This window comes from Lichenostomus cassidix, chromosome 20 (assembly GCF_008360975.1).
Source record: "Lichenostomus cassidix isolate B80296 chromosome 20, HeHo_3.0, whole genome shotgun sequence".
NCBI lineage: Eukaryota > Metazoa > Chordata > Aves > Passeriformes > Meliphagidae > Lichenostomus > Lichenostomus cassidix.
In genome coordinates, this window is record NC_139500.1 from 4,810,792 (window position 1) to 4,824,550 (window position 13,759).

Genomic DNA, 13,759 nt, shown 5'->3' on the forward strand with positions numbered 1-13,759 from the left:
CCAGGGAGCATCCCGTGCCAGCTGTTCATCAGGGATCACATTATCATGACATCAGGACTTGTGAACGCAGCGCGGTGAGAGGTGCCTGGTTCCACATGGTGAGGAAGCACTGAAGCACAGCCGCCAAGCCCATTCAGTTAGAAAGACTTCCTAAAGGGTTTTCAGACATCTTTTAACCCCTTCCTGCCCGCCCGTCTCTTCGGAGACCTTTCCCCCTGGCTTCCCCACTTAATGCAAGATCTTATCGCTCCGCGGATGAATGTATTCTTTAAAAGCTAAATAGAACCTTTAAAAACAAATTCTTATCGAGAGAACAGGCAGTCTTTGCCCTTTAAACCGTGCTTGAAAAGGAGTAGGTTCCTCTGGGGAAAGTGGAACAGCCACCTTTGAAAATACTTGTGCTCTGCAGTAATCTTTAACCAACGTGTTTATGTAGGGGAGACCAATACTCCACAGGACAGGAATTAAAACTTCCTTAAACTTTATCAAATGCCATATTTAATTAGCTACTTACACCCCACGGCACCTGTAAAGATGTTAAAAGAGTTAACAAGGAAAGCAGGACACAGATTAGGAAAATAACTTTCTCCCACCCCCACAAGAGTTTCAGGGCAAAACACTTGGGCCAGTCTAATATCTGTAATCCCTCTAGTGGTAATATAATTAATCTCCCTTCCAAAATGCAATTAAGGAAAGTGAAATCACAGTTAGCACGTGGGTTTTGTGGCACAGACTCAGGAGCACCAGGCAGAAAAAATGACCCTTCTGCTGTCTCAATTGGCCTCCAGATGACTGCAGAGCTTCTTTCAAAGACAGTTTCAAGACTGAACTTGTACCTAGGTCACCTATAACTGAGGGGGTCTGAAATTTTCCAAGAAGCAATGGAAATGGTTTAAAGAAAGAGCATTCTGAGGGTCTTTTTCCAGCATAGGAAGAAAAGGACAGAGGGTTTCTGACGTTGCTAAACATCCTGTTTAGAGGTTTACCACCAAAATGTTGATGTTAACAGCTTTAACTCCTGTCCTGTTCCTGCACTCCATCTCTGTTCGGCCACACTCAGAGGAAAAAAGTAATATTTGCTAATTTGGACTGGACAGGAGTCCCATCTGGTTGAACACTTCATCTGAGAGTCACCAGCAGCGAAAAATTTCCAGTGGAAACCCCCATGGGTGGGCAAGGAATACTCTGCTCCCAAAAGAGATGTTGTCTGATTCACAACAGCTAGAACTTAGAGTGAGTACTGAAGCCTTTCTTCCATTTAAGAGGTTTTTCTAAGCATAAATTTCAACATCCCTGGACATTTGCCATTCCTTTACAGCTCTGATCCCTCTTTGAATTTTACTGGTTTCTTGAGCCTTGCAATGGTGCTTCTTGGCTCAGCTTCACAAAGCTGGTCACAGTGACATGCTCTCAAATAAGAAGTGTTGAAGCAGAAGAGACTTTTCATTTTAAATCCAATCCACTACCAGTGAATGCAAAAAGAGCTGGAAAAAAAGAATCCAGCCTGTAGCATTCCGACTCCAATCTTCTCTGAGCCTACATGTAGTAACATGACATCAGCCATGCTGTTATCCATCTGCATCCACTAAAGGCATCTGAGTCTCACTGAATGTTTCACTTTTTCCTCCCTAAAAACTGCAGGATCATGAGGAACTTGCCCAAAGCTGCCACCAGAAACCACAAGCTCTTTCTTCAAGCAAGCTGTAGAGTGACAGAAGGGGTTTGGGGGTGCAGAGTGACAGGAAGAACTTAAAAGAGATCTGAGAACAAATTCAATATAGGAAGAGCTTAAAAGAGATCCGAGAACAAATTCAATGTATGTGCTCCAAACAACTTACCTTGATGAGGGAACCCAGTTCCTACATCTGAACAAAGATTCTGCAAGTTAAAAGTGAGAGTTTTCCTGTCTACACAGACGCTTTTAACCTACAGCAGGAGCACAGGGAAGCATCCCCCAGGCAGAAGGGAGGTCTGTCGAGTAATTCAGTGGTGACACAGACACGTTCTGCTTGCTGTGAATGAAGTCTCTGCTTTTATGCTGTTTATTACATAGAGAAAGGAAAGGAGTTCTCCTCACTCCAGGAAAAGCAACATATGGCAAATGGAGAAAGCCCCATTGCCTTCACTTGCAGTATTTCCTACCAAGGCACCACCACAGTCAGAGCTGTCACTGCGAGCAGAGCCTGAGCCAAGAGAAATAAGCAAGCATATGGTTCTTGTATGGTATAGGGTCAGGAACATGTTATCTTAGGGAATATTTAATCACTTTCCTGCTGCCCTGCTGCAGGCTGTGTGAAGGAACGTGTTTCCTGAGCTGTGCTCTGTGCTGACCCAGGAGCTTCACGCCAAGCTCACCATTCATAAGCGTGTTTTGTCTTGACATGAGTGTGACAGCAACAGCTACCAGAAGCTAAGAACTAATTCCACATGAGCTGGAGTTGGACTAACACAAGCCAGAAGTGCAATCAATATCCTTCAAGCACATCTCAAGCTTTATAATTTTACAGTCTCCACAGGCTCTACCTAGGAAGGTTGTAAAACAAAGCCACAAAAAAGGCATAAGCAGCTTCCACGTGAGGTTTGCACTGAGTTTGCTGAGTTCACAGAGGCTCAGGAAGGAGTTTCCCTCCCATTCACACAGACCTCACACACATGCACATGCAGACAGTTCTGCAAACAGCCCCTGAACAGAGACCCAAAGTACATCTCCCCTGTTTGTTCTTCAAACTGACAGCTCAATTACAGCTTTTTAAACCCTTCTGCATTGGGGGAGCTAGGGCACAGCTTGAATCTACAGTGGGAAAGGACTGGAGGGTTTTGTTGAAGGCATGAGGAATTTGACCAGGATCTGCCTTGGTTTCTCAGACTGGTCCTTGTGAATGTATAAAGCCAAAGGCCAGAGGGGATGATCAAACTCATCACACTGCCATCTGCCACAGTCTGCTTTTATGAAAGTATTCCTGGTGCTGGTTTGGCCATATTAACAGAAATAGTTAAAACTCGGCAAACCAGACCAGACTGATAACGTGATTTGATAGGAAGCAACTGTAGGAAAGGCAGGATTCTTTATATCTTTTTGGAATTGAATTACACCATGTGAAAATCCAACCCCCTAAAACTGGTAAGTGCCAAGGAGCATTAGCAAGAACTGAATTAGGACACATCTGGAATGAACAGTTATTTTTCCTCTCTTGGTAGAATTACTTTAATGTGTTTTATCTTTTCTTCCTTTGTAGTGTTCCTCCTTTAACATTTATTCAAAATTGAAAAAGACTGTTTTGAGACAGAGATGGTCAATTTGCAATGCCCAAACAGCACCTTTTAGCTAAAACCAAAAGGAGCAGACATCTGTGTTTTGTCTGCTGTGGACATTTTTCACGAAGAGATCAAGAAGATTCATAATGTAGCAGGACATGTTACTCTACACCAGAGAATTCAATTCACTTTAAGGTCAGCCTGTACCTTCCCTGTAATCAAATGGTTCCAAAACCCTCCCAAAGCCAGAACAGGTGTTTCATTCATACTGTCTGTCTACCTGGCAAGGACCCAAATACTTTCTTTTAAAGCCTAAACTCTGCATTATTCTGGGGCACATGGAAAACACACATAAGTGCTTCTCCTAGGCACGCTTCGGGCTCGGTCATCATTAGCTACGTGTTTTTCTTTGCACAGCTCAAACAGGAACACAGCTGCTTTTATGTTAATAACCAAATCATGCTTTAAATGTGCCACACAGCCCTGCCTCCAGCCAGAAGGGTCCTGCAGATTTAACGAGCTGACATGTCAACAGAGATCAGTTCACCCAGCAGAAAAGTGCAGCTACTCCTGGGGTGAGCTTTGGGAGCTGTTTAGCACTGCAGGAGGACCAAGAGAGCTGTGTCAAGTTGAATCCAGGGAGGAAGCTGGGGGATGAGGGAATGTGCTCAGGGTGAGAAGCAGTGCAGTGCTGGGGTTAACACAGCTGCTCGAGTGTGACAGAGCTCTGGGGGCAAACTGGAGACAGGCAGAACATGCTGTTGCTGCCCGTCTGAAAGGTGGGACACATCCAGCACTGCAAATGGGAAACTGACTCAAGCCTGACTCAGAGAATAGACTTCTTCTACTATGTCATTGTAACTTCTTTGAATACCGGGAAGTTCATCCTCCCACAGATTACTTCACGGGTTGTTTCTGTGCCCTGTGGCTGTGTGCACATAAATGTTCTTCAGGCATGGGGTTATGACAGACCCTTGCTGGCTTCCAGCAACATCACATCATAGCCAGTTTTTTCAAATCTACATGGAAATTACTGGTGGCAGAAAAAAAACCCCAGTAGCAATTCTAATCTCTGCCATACAGTAACATTACTATATAGTAGCATTGTCATTTTCTTATTAAGTCCTGTTTCATTAATGAGAAATAATATACAATTAATGAAGAGTGTAATTAGGAACAAGCAACAGACCCCAGCAGCCTTACAAATGCCAAGCTGGCCCAGAGGAAGGAACATCTCAAGCAATATTTCCCACCAGGAGATGCCCTTTTTTTTCCCCCATGTTTTTCAGAGGAAGGGGATGCCCAGTCCAACACACAGTGGCTGTGGCTCCCCAAAAGAATCAGCAACAGCTCTTGTGTCAGGCACAAGGGGCACAATTAGAGAAAGGTACACAGAGCCAGCAAATGCTCTGGTCACAGCCACAGCCCCAAGGTGTGAGGGAGGTCCCTCTGGCTGGCACTGTCCCCCAGTTTGAGGGCACCAGCCTGTACTGGTGCAGGTTGTGCTGCAGCCCCTCTGAATGGAAACTGGCACAGCCCTGCTGCTCTGCATCTCAACACAGATGAGGATGAGTTCATACCTGCATTTTCCATTTATATCAGAGCTGGAAAGAGGGAGATTAGTTGCTACCCAAGACTCTCCTCGGGGCACAAGGCAGTGCTGGATGACAGACAGAGTTTAGCTCCAGCTGCACATTGTGGGCTCTGCCTATGGGAAATGCTTTACCTTTTTTTTTTTTTTTCTCTCTCAGATACATTCAATCCAAGCACAATATTGACAATCAGCTCTTCTTTCTGAGATTCCCAGTCCTAATCCGTGGGACTTGCAGAGGGCAGAAGCATTGTAATGAAATATTAGCAAGAGTTGCCTTGGTAACTGCCCAGATGAAGCCCTCTTATATTCACTGAAGTCCTCCCAGCGTGACTAATACCTCCTGGCCTGTAGTTACACCAGTCTGAACGTCCTGAATGCATGACCAAGTCAGTAGAGCAAACATACTCAAGCTCCATTTATACAGTTATGGCTTAATCTGATTATTTGTAGTTTGACCAAGTGCAAGAGAAATTTGTGGAGCTTCACCCTGCAGCTCTTCACTTTCATCTCGCCCCTCTCAATAACACAGGCTAGGCTTTCCCATTCTGCAATTCCTAAGACAGAAAAGCAGCCTAACAGCTGAGTGCAAATTGCCATCATCTGTTAAAATGCATTTGGTAACATTTTCTTTATCCTGTTAACCTTACCAGGGAGCGGAACACATGGGGAATGCTGGGGGCCTTCATGCAATGCAAAGCAAGAAGCACTCCATGCACAGATCTCAGCAGCCCCTCTGCCACAAAATCCCACTCTGAAAAGCCTCTCCTGTCACATCCCTGCCAGGCTCCCTGGCACTGCAGGCACACCAGTCCTGGCTGCTGTGTGCAGTCTGAGGTGCTCAGGTATTGCTGCTGGCTGTGTACAGCTTAAGGCTTGCACGAAAGAGAAATCCTCTGTTTGAGCAGGTGCCTTTGAAGAAAGCTCTGGATTACAGCCCTGCTGCCCCCAGGAAGGCTGGCACCATCCCACCCACAGGGCAGTGACAGGGGGGAATCTTTAGTTCCTTTGTAAAGTGCAGCTGGCAGCCCAGAGCACCATCACTGCTCCAGACTTGGGTTTGCTCCTCGTGCTGGCTCCCTCCATCCCAGCTGTCCTCCCCAACTCTCAATTTGCCTTTTGTGAAGCTCCTTTCACAGCCAGGACTCAGGATTTATAGGTCACCAAGAGAACAACTCAGTGCCCTGATTCTCCCTGCTTCTTGCTCTTATTTTTGGGAATACAATTCATTTCCCTGAGCAGGATCAGGGCAGAGTGCCTGCAGAAGAGGAAGACTTGCAAGAGTGAGAATTGTCATTATTCACCAGCTGACTCACCCTCACTGCTCACACCACAGGCTGGGAGCTCTGCAGAACAGGGATATTTGTGCTTCTAATTCTTGTTTGCTCCTCATGTGCAGCATAAGTGAGATTTCCCACCTGTGTCTCCCATAGATAAGAACAACCCATGGTTTGGGCTCCATATCAGGAAAAGATTTTCTATATTTCCATTGTCACAGCCATTAATCTGAAATCTAAATTACTTCCTATTTGGGAAAGCATCTGAGTTTTTTTCCATGCAGATTATTCCTACAGTAGCTTAATAGGAGCAGCCAGCTGTTTTGTGCTTAAAAATAATTCCCTCCAGTAGGAAGAGGTAGGAAATAGGAAAATAGGTGCTTTCTCCACAATAGAAGAGCCATGAGCCTGTTTCAGACATCACAGGGAGAGATGGTGCCACAGCCAAGAGCTTAGACTATGAGGGTCAAATCCCTTCAAGTACTGCTTCCCTGCAGGACCTCAGACACATCACTTAACTTTTTCTTTGCCTCTCTTCATTGAGTCAGAATGAAAAGAAGTAGCAGTCATGGGGGTATGATAGGAATAAAAGCTGTAAGATGCTCAACCATCCAATGTAGGTGCATTTTTAAGTTTGTAAAAAAACTGATTTAACAGCTAAGCTCTGCTTGGACCCTGTAGGTCCAATAAACTTCCGTGAAAATCCCACACATTCTGCTCAGCCTCTCCTGTTCACCTTCCAGGACAAACAGCAATCACAGAAACTAACAGTGTGTCAGGATTTACCCAGATCAGAAACACAACAGGCCCCAAACTCAACTCCAAAGGCTGGTGAATGGAAAAGCCATCACCAGGTCTCATCTCAGGGCAGCCAGAGAGGCTCTCCAGGCTGGGAGTTCAGGAGGTTGCAGTGGGATGTTTCTCTAAAAACAGCCCTGGAGAATCTTGAATCATCCTAGAGGATGAGCTGGAGTGCAGAATGGCTGCAGCCCTGGAGGTCAGGAACCCTTTTTCATACCATGGGGAAGCACTTTGGGGTCCTTCAGTGCAAAATTTTGAGTGCAGTTTTCCAGCCACAACACTTCAAATAAAGCAGCTGGAAACATAACACAGAGTAGCCCCAGGCTGGTTCTTTGGCTGCTGGTTTTCCCTTGCCATAACCTCCAATTTCCTCAGCACTCCAAGGAAGGTTTGTGCTGTGCATTACCTTTGTACAGCCCAGGTAACACAAGAAATCCTAAACTAGGATGGCTGGTTTGCTGGGATAGATCCTGTTACTGCTTTTAAATACTTTGCATTCATATAAAGGATGATATTTTAAATAACGAAAAAAGAAACCTCATAATCACAGCCAGGCTATTTGTGGGAGGTTTCTTCTCAGTTTTCAAATATCCTTGAAAAGCTGGCAAGGAAACCAAAAGCTATTTTACTTTCTTTAGGAACACTAAAGGGAAAAAGGTACTTTGCGGATTAGGAGATTAAAATTACAACTACACTGCCTGATAATTTTATAGTAATTAAAGTAATTAACTTGATTGTGTGCTACCATTTCAGCTGGCTTGGGCTTTTAGAATCTTATTTAAAGGAGCCACATTATTAAAAGAACTTCAGATGTGGAATTACTGCTGAAAGGTATCCACTCTGGATTGATCCATAGCTCTGAACTCTTAAGTACTCCCAAGATGAAAGCCATTTGGAAACTCCTTATGTGATTTATGCATATAGTGCCTGACATCCTCATCTTCATGGCAGGGGATTTATTCCTTGCCTAATGAGGTGAAGGTCAGGCCTGCCATGCTTGTTGGGGAAGCAGAGAGGGTATGGGTGTGTGCCCGTTGGCATTCCTGCCTTGGGCTCTGCACTTCAAGGATGAGGTAGGAATAAAGGAATTTAATTAGTTCTTGCCTGCTTCTGTTAAACAGCTCGAGAGGGAGGGATGCAGAGACAGTGTAATAGGGAGGATATGTGATTTGCATGCTAATAAAGGCACACACACTTTCTCTGGACAAGCCTTGACTTGATCCCGAGATTGGAGCTTGCACCAAACCCAACTGTGTTCCAAAGGGAACCTGCCACACACAGCAGCAGCAGTTTCACAGGGGTTTAAAGTTAATTACACTCAATTCTGCTTCTGCTCTTTAATGTCTCTCTGTCTGCTCCCTGGCCTGCAGCTCTCTGGAAAAGCAGAGTAAGTGCTTTGGGGTGTTTATCAAATCCTTATTATTACAGGCACTGGCTGGCTTTGGGAGAGGAAGCATCAGATTCCCTTCTGCTGTTTGTTGATGGTGTTTGGGGCTGCAGGGAGTGGAGAGGACCTGCTCCCCACACAGGAGGGACCGAGGCAGAGGCTTCACAACATGTTGTCTTTGGCAGCAGCACTGACACAATCAGTTTTTGCCCTTCTTCCCCGCTTCTGGTTGTGCCAACAGAACCATTTGTGGAACTAGGTTGTGAACTGGCCCAGCTCTAAAAAGGGGAGTAAACAATTCTTTTGCAGTTTATTTTTTTAAGCTCTCTTAACCCATTTAAGGAATAGCCCTCCCTGTGAGGCTGCACAAGTCAGGCATTGGAAGCACAACCATTTCTATGTGAGGCTGTTAACACAGGTAAGCACTGCTGAAAGAGATGTCCAGCTCCTGCTGATTTAAGACAGCAGTTCCTAATAGTAGGAGCAATGATGTATAGCCAAGTGGAGTGTCATTAGGCCAGAACTGAAAGTGATCCATCCCTTTTGCAGGAGAGAAGGACAGGTCAATGCACTTAGAGCAGAGTTTTTAATTCTTACAGCATGCATAAGCTGTGCTGTTTCAGCCAGCCTTACAGATCTTGTCAGGGCAAAATCCCAGATGTTTTGCTGGAGTAGTCTCCAGCCAAATCCAGATTTTCAATGGGGATGGCTGAGTTAGTCAGGAAAGATAAATGAGCTGCGGTAATCAGCAGCAAAACAGGAAAAAACCAAAATATTTTAAGTGCTTATCTGGGGTCTGGATTAAGTCCTTGATTTTCGTGAGTTTCCTACGTGGTCTTGGAAGGATTGCTCGCCTGCACCCCAGTTTCCCAGCTGTAAAGCAGATACAATAAGACTGCAAACACACTGAAGTAAAACACTCTCTGAGGATAACAGGAAAAAGACTCACCAACAGCACATGGCATCAGCAGAGGACAGGCAGCTTGTGCCCACTGCAGGGACAAGATGGCAATGGAATCTCACAGGGATTTCAAAGCACAGGGAAAACCCTGGGTGGTCTCTGATGCAGCTTACATTGATAATTTGCAATAAAACAGCATCTTGGCAACATACCTCAAACACCTTCCCTCTAAATGAAAGGCTGACTTTGTCCCTGGAGCTGTTCAACCTGACACAGCTGCTCTGAACACAGTCCAAAGGCCCTGCAGAGCTGGGAGGTATGTGGGAAAACCCTGCAGAAGTGTAGCTGAAACAACCTCCTCATTTCCCCCAAATCCCTCAGCTCACAGCCCAGGCATGGCTCCTGCACTGGTGGTTTAGCCACACCACAAGTGCTTGATGGGTTTGTTCCCAGTGGATCTTCCCTGCATCAGCTGGACATGGGACCTTCACCCCCTGACTCCATCCCATCCCATCCCATCCCATCCCATCCCATCCCATCCCATCCCATCCCATCCCATCCCAATCTCTTGTTGAGTGCATTTTCCTCTTCTCCAGATTGCCTTAGGGTCACCAGTTGGCAGCAACTTTTTTCAAATCCAGCAAATCTCCTTATCACACGCACAGTGGGCTGGATTTTTCAAAGACTGCAGCTGTTAGAACCCAGTTTCCAGCTATGCTGTTTCTGGGGAGATCCACCTTTGCACCTTTTAACCAGAGACTATTTCACAAAGTGTACTAAAGGACCATATTTAGAGGGTTTTTTTGAGAGAGATGTGACTAGCAATTCACATTTGTACACTGTAAAATGGTTATATTTTAAGGTAAACGATGAACTTCTGAAAATCAGACATGCAGCACAAGACACAAGATCAACATCTGTGTTTGGAAGTGCTGCCCTGCATGCAAAAGATTGGGAAAAAAGGATTCCATGTGAATTCTCTAAAATGTATAGGATGGCAGAGGGTTGTTCTGCCATATAGCAGTGATGCTTTGGAGTCAGAACTTCCCTGAGAACACCACAGCAGCACCAAGCCAGCAGTAAATCCCCAAATTCTTTGACAAGTACACACATCCTGTTGCCCTGCTTCACAAATCGGGGCGAGCAGCAGTCGTGTCATTTACACGAGGTTACAGTGAATCCATGCCAGAGCTCTTCAGAAATACTTGAAAATCCTCCATGAACATCTCCAGACAGCAAGTTGGAAAGGAGATGAGCTGGGGAATAGCACAAGCTCCACCAAGGAAAAGGAATCCCTGCAGGATTCCTCAGGAATGCAGAAAAACCTTACAACTCTTCCCAATATTTTTTTCTACTCTTTTGGTGGTTACTAATCTTTATGGAGTTTACATTCCATCTACCATTTTTATAACCAGAGATCAGAGAGGGATTATGACTTGGAGTTGCAAGCTATTCACACAGAGACCTTGTTTATCTAAGCAAATAGAGCAGCTCTTCTACTTTAACCATTTATAAGGTGGCAGAAGCACCATTTAGGAGATGTGAAGAACTAATTTGTTGTCCCACACCAGTAATTTATGTGATGCCATTTACATTTTGCCAGAAGCATCTCTAAATACACAGCAGTCACAGCAAGGACACACCCCAGCAGATTGTCATTTTTTACATCCAGTTTACATCTTTTTTTTTTTTTTTTTTTTTTTTTTAAAATCAGCATCAATAATTGCATCCCTTCTCCCACACTGGGAGTGTGCTGGGAGCTGGAAGTGCTCTGACGATGGAGAGCTGTGACCCCAGGACCTCTGGCAGTCATAATTTAGAGAAGTCACAGCACAGATCTAAATTCATACTAAAGGTCAGATAATCCCTTGGGGGCTCAATGCGGCCAGAGCTCAGCTACGAGAGGACTGGGCTGCCCAAATTGACCAGAAAGGAACTGAAATCCAGCCCCCAAATTGATGAGGGAAAAACTGAAATCCAGCCCCCACAGCTGGATTTGGTGTGTCTCAATCACTCGTGCCTGGGATGAAAAAGTTGGTTATTTAAGATGCGGCTGCCACCTCTTAATGGCAACAATGATGTTTGAAAAGGTTCCTTTGATCTTCAGCAAACACTGCAGCCCTGATAGCAGAAATACTTGAGCCTCCCAGATTCCATTTGCCGGGGAGCTGAGAGGTTAAAAGAAAAAAAAGAATTAAAAATTTAAAAAGCCAAAACAAACACCAACAAGCAAAACAAAACAACAACGAAAAGAGGAGGAAGAATTAAAAAAAAATCGGTAAATATTCATTGGCTAAGAAATGAAACTGACTCCATGATGCACAGCATCATCCTCTTAAATATCAGGAAGAACAGTGTCTGCTTTAATCCATAAATTCACCTGTAATAAGAACAAAGAAAGTGATGAAGGGAAGGAAAAGGGACCTCAGGACACTTTTTGGAAGAGAAGGGGGTTCCAGGTTACAGCAAAAAGGGAGAGTCAGGGATTTAATGCTTGTAAGGTCACAGGGCAGACTTGCTGGGGAGAGGATTTTCCCCCAGTATTTTCTTGCAGACAGCCCTGGTACCTTTGAAGTGCTATATAAATTATACAATAACCATCAAGAGTGGGACTTACTGGCCTGATAGTAAATCCTTTAAGTAAGTACTTTACCCTAATTTAAAGACCACTCCCTCCATACAGATACTCGCAGGTAACTTCAAAAGAAGCTGGCACCCACTCGCTTCTCCTACCAGGTGTGTTTTTTATCTCCTGCCTAGCTATTGTTTCTGTTGGCATCTTGCAGCTCAAAGCCTGCCCAGCCCACCTTCAGTCATTCCAGTGGGTGGAATTGCAGCTTTCCTGCCTGTGCCCAGCCAGGAATGGGTATGGGGCTCTTCTTTAGTGCTTTGCTTGAAGATAAATCACACAGGCTGAGCTACTATAACATCTGGAAACCAGCATTAAATAGAAAACCTAAACATCTTTAGCTGATGGGGAGAGGAAGAGTTAGCTCAAAACAGAACCTCTAGGCAGGAGCTGTCTGCCTGCAGGTCTGGGATGAGCTCTGCGTCCCACAAAGGTGTTGAGAAATCTTTTGAAACAACTCCTAACCACCCTCAGCATGAGCCAATCCATCACTAGGGATTCCTCCCCAGAAATGGAGCTCTGTAGAGTTTTCAGTGTGGTGTCAAGACCCTGGGGCACAGAGGAGCTGGGCTGTTCTGTGTAAGGGGAGAACTGTCCCTAGGCTACAGCACAGCCCTACACGAGAGCTGAGGCTTTCCAGGGCACCCTCCCCACCCTCCCCACTCCCAACCCTGCAGCTCTGGGCACCCACAGCCCCTCCCCACCTCCCCCTCAGCCCACTGCTGCATTTGCAGTCCCAGCCCAGCCTTGGGGATGGCTGCAGACAGCTCCAGAGGCAAAGGTTACAGGTGTGCCCCACGCTGCCTCCTGGGTGAAGCACGGAGCCCGGGGTGACAGCTTGATGAATGACATGCCACATGAAGGCTGGCAGCTTCTTTGCCTGGGAGGAGCACAGAGGTTCAGGAGCATTTTTCTGCTCTGAAATCATCCCCCTGCCTGCCTGCCATTTCTAGCCCCTGCAGCTCTGGCTTTTTCCCCCCTAATAAACAGTTTTCGAGACAAAACGCACCAGGAGAAGATCCCCTCCTTGAGATGAAGACAGTCAGCATTCCAGGGATTTCCACACTTCATGGCTGGTTGTTTTCCCAGTCACCTCCTGGCACGACAAGCCAGCTGTGGCAAAGAGGACAACTGCCCCTGGCACTTCTCACACCTTTCAGAGCTGGGCAGGAGAAATAGAGGGAGAGGACAGATCCTCATCCTGCAGGTCCTTCAGAGCACTATAGTCAGTGTATATCTATTTTATCTTTTCCCCAGCTTGGACACTGGCTCTTTTAGCCCTGAGAAGGAGCTGGAGGCTGGTGATTACCCTTCACTTCCAGAAGAGGTGGGAGCAGAAATCACAGAACCCCAAGCCATTAACTCCAGTCTCATTCATACTCCAGGCAAAGCAGAGATGCTGCCTTATGACAACATAAAGGTTTCACTTCAGAGTCCTTTTCTCCTACAGACAAGAGGCATTCTGTTAGCAAGAGACTCCCCAGCTCATCAGCAGCCACATCAAACCCAGGGATCTGCACAGCCTCAGTTCCTCAGCTCAGTAAAAAACTTACAGAAAAAGCCAGGTCCTCTTAGAAAAACACTACTTTTAAAAATTGAAGATGTGAAACAAGCAAGACTGCAGAATTCTTTTCACCAATGGAAAAAAAGCCAAGGCAAGAAACACCAAGGAAGAGCCTAGCACCTGAAGCTCCGGGCATCACTGAGACAGCTGTGTTGTAGCAGGGACACAAACGGATGGGAAAGGACAGCCTGCAGCTCTCCAGCACATCCAGAGGGGCCAGTGCCCATCCCCCTGTGTTTTGGCAGTTTCAAGTGACATATCCGAGCGTGGCTCATAAATCTCAGCTAAGCAGGGCATTTCCTCAGGCCCTGTATCTTTGTTCAATCACTGTCTCTAGACCATGCTGACTTCCCC

The 13,759-nt window shown here is 45.7% G+C and overlaps 1 long non-coding RNA gene across 2 annotated transcripts in view; it reads right to left on the reverse strand.

Moving 5' to 3' along the window:
* LOC146428592 (uncharacterized) overlaps window positions 1–13,759 on the reverse strand; it is a 29,497-nt gene that overhangs the window by 748 nt on the left and 14,990 nt on the right. The window lies entirely within an intron of this gene.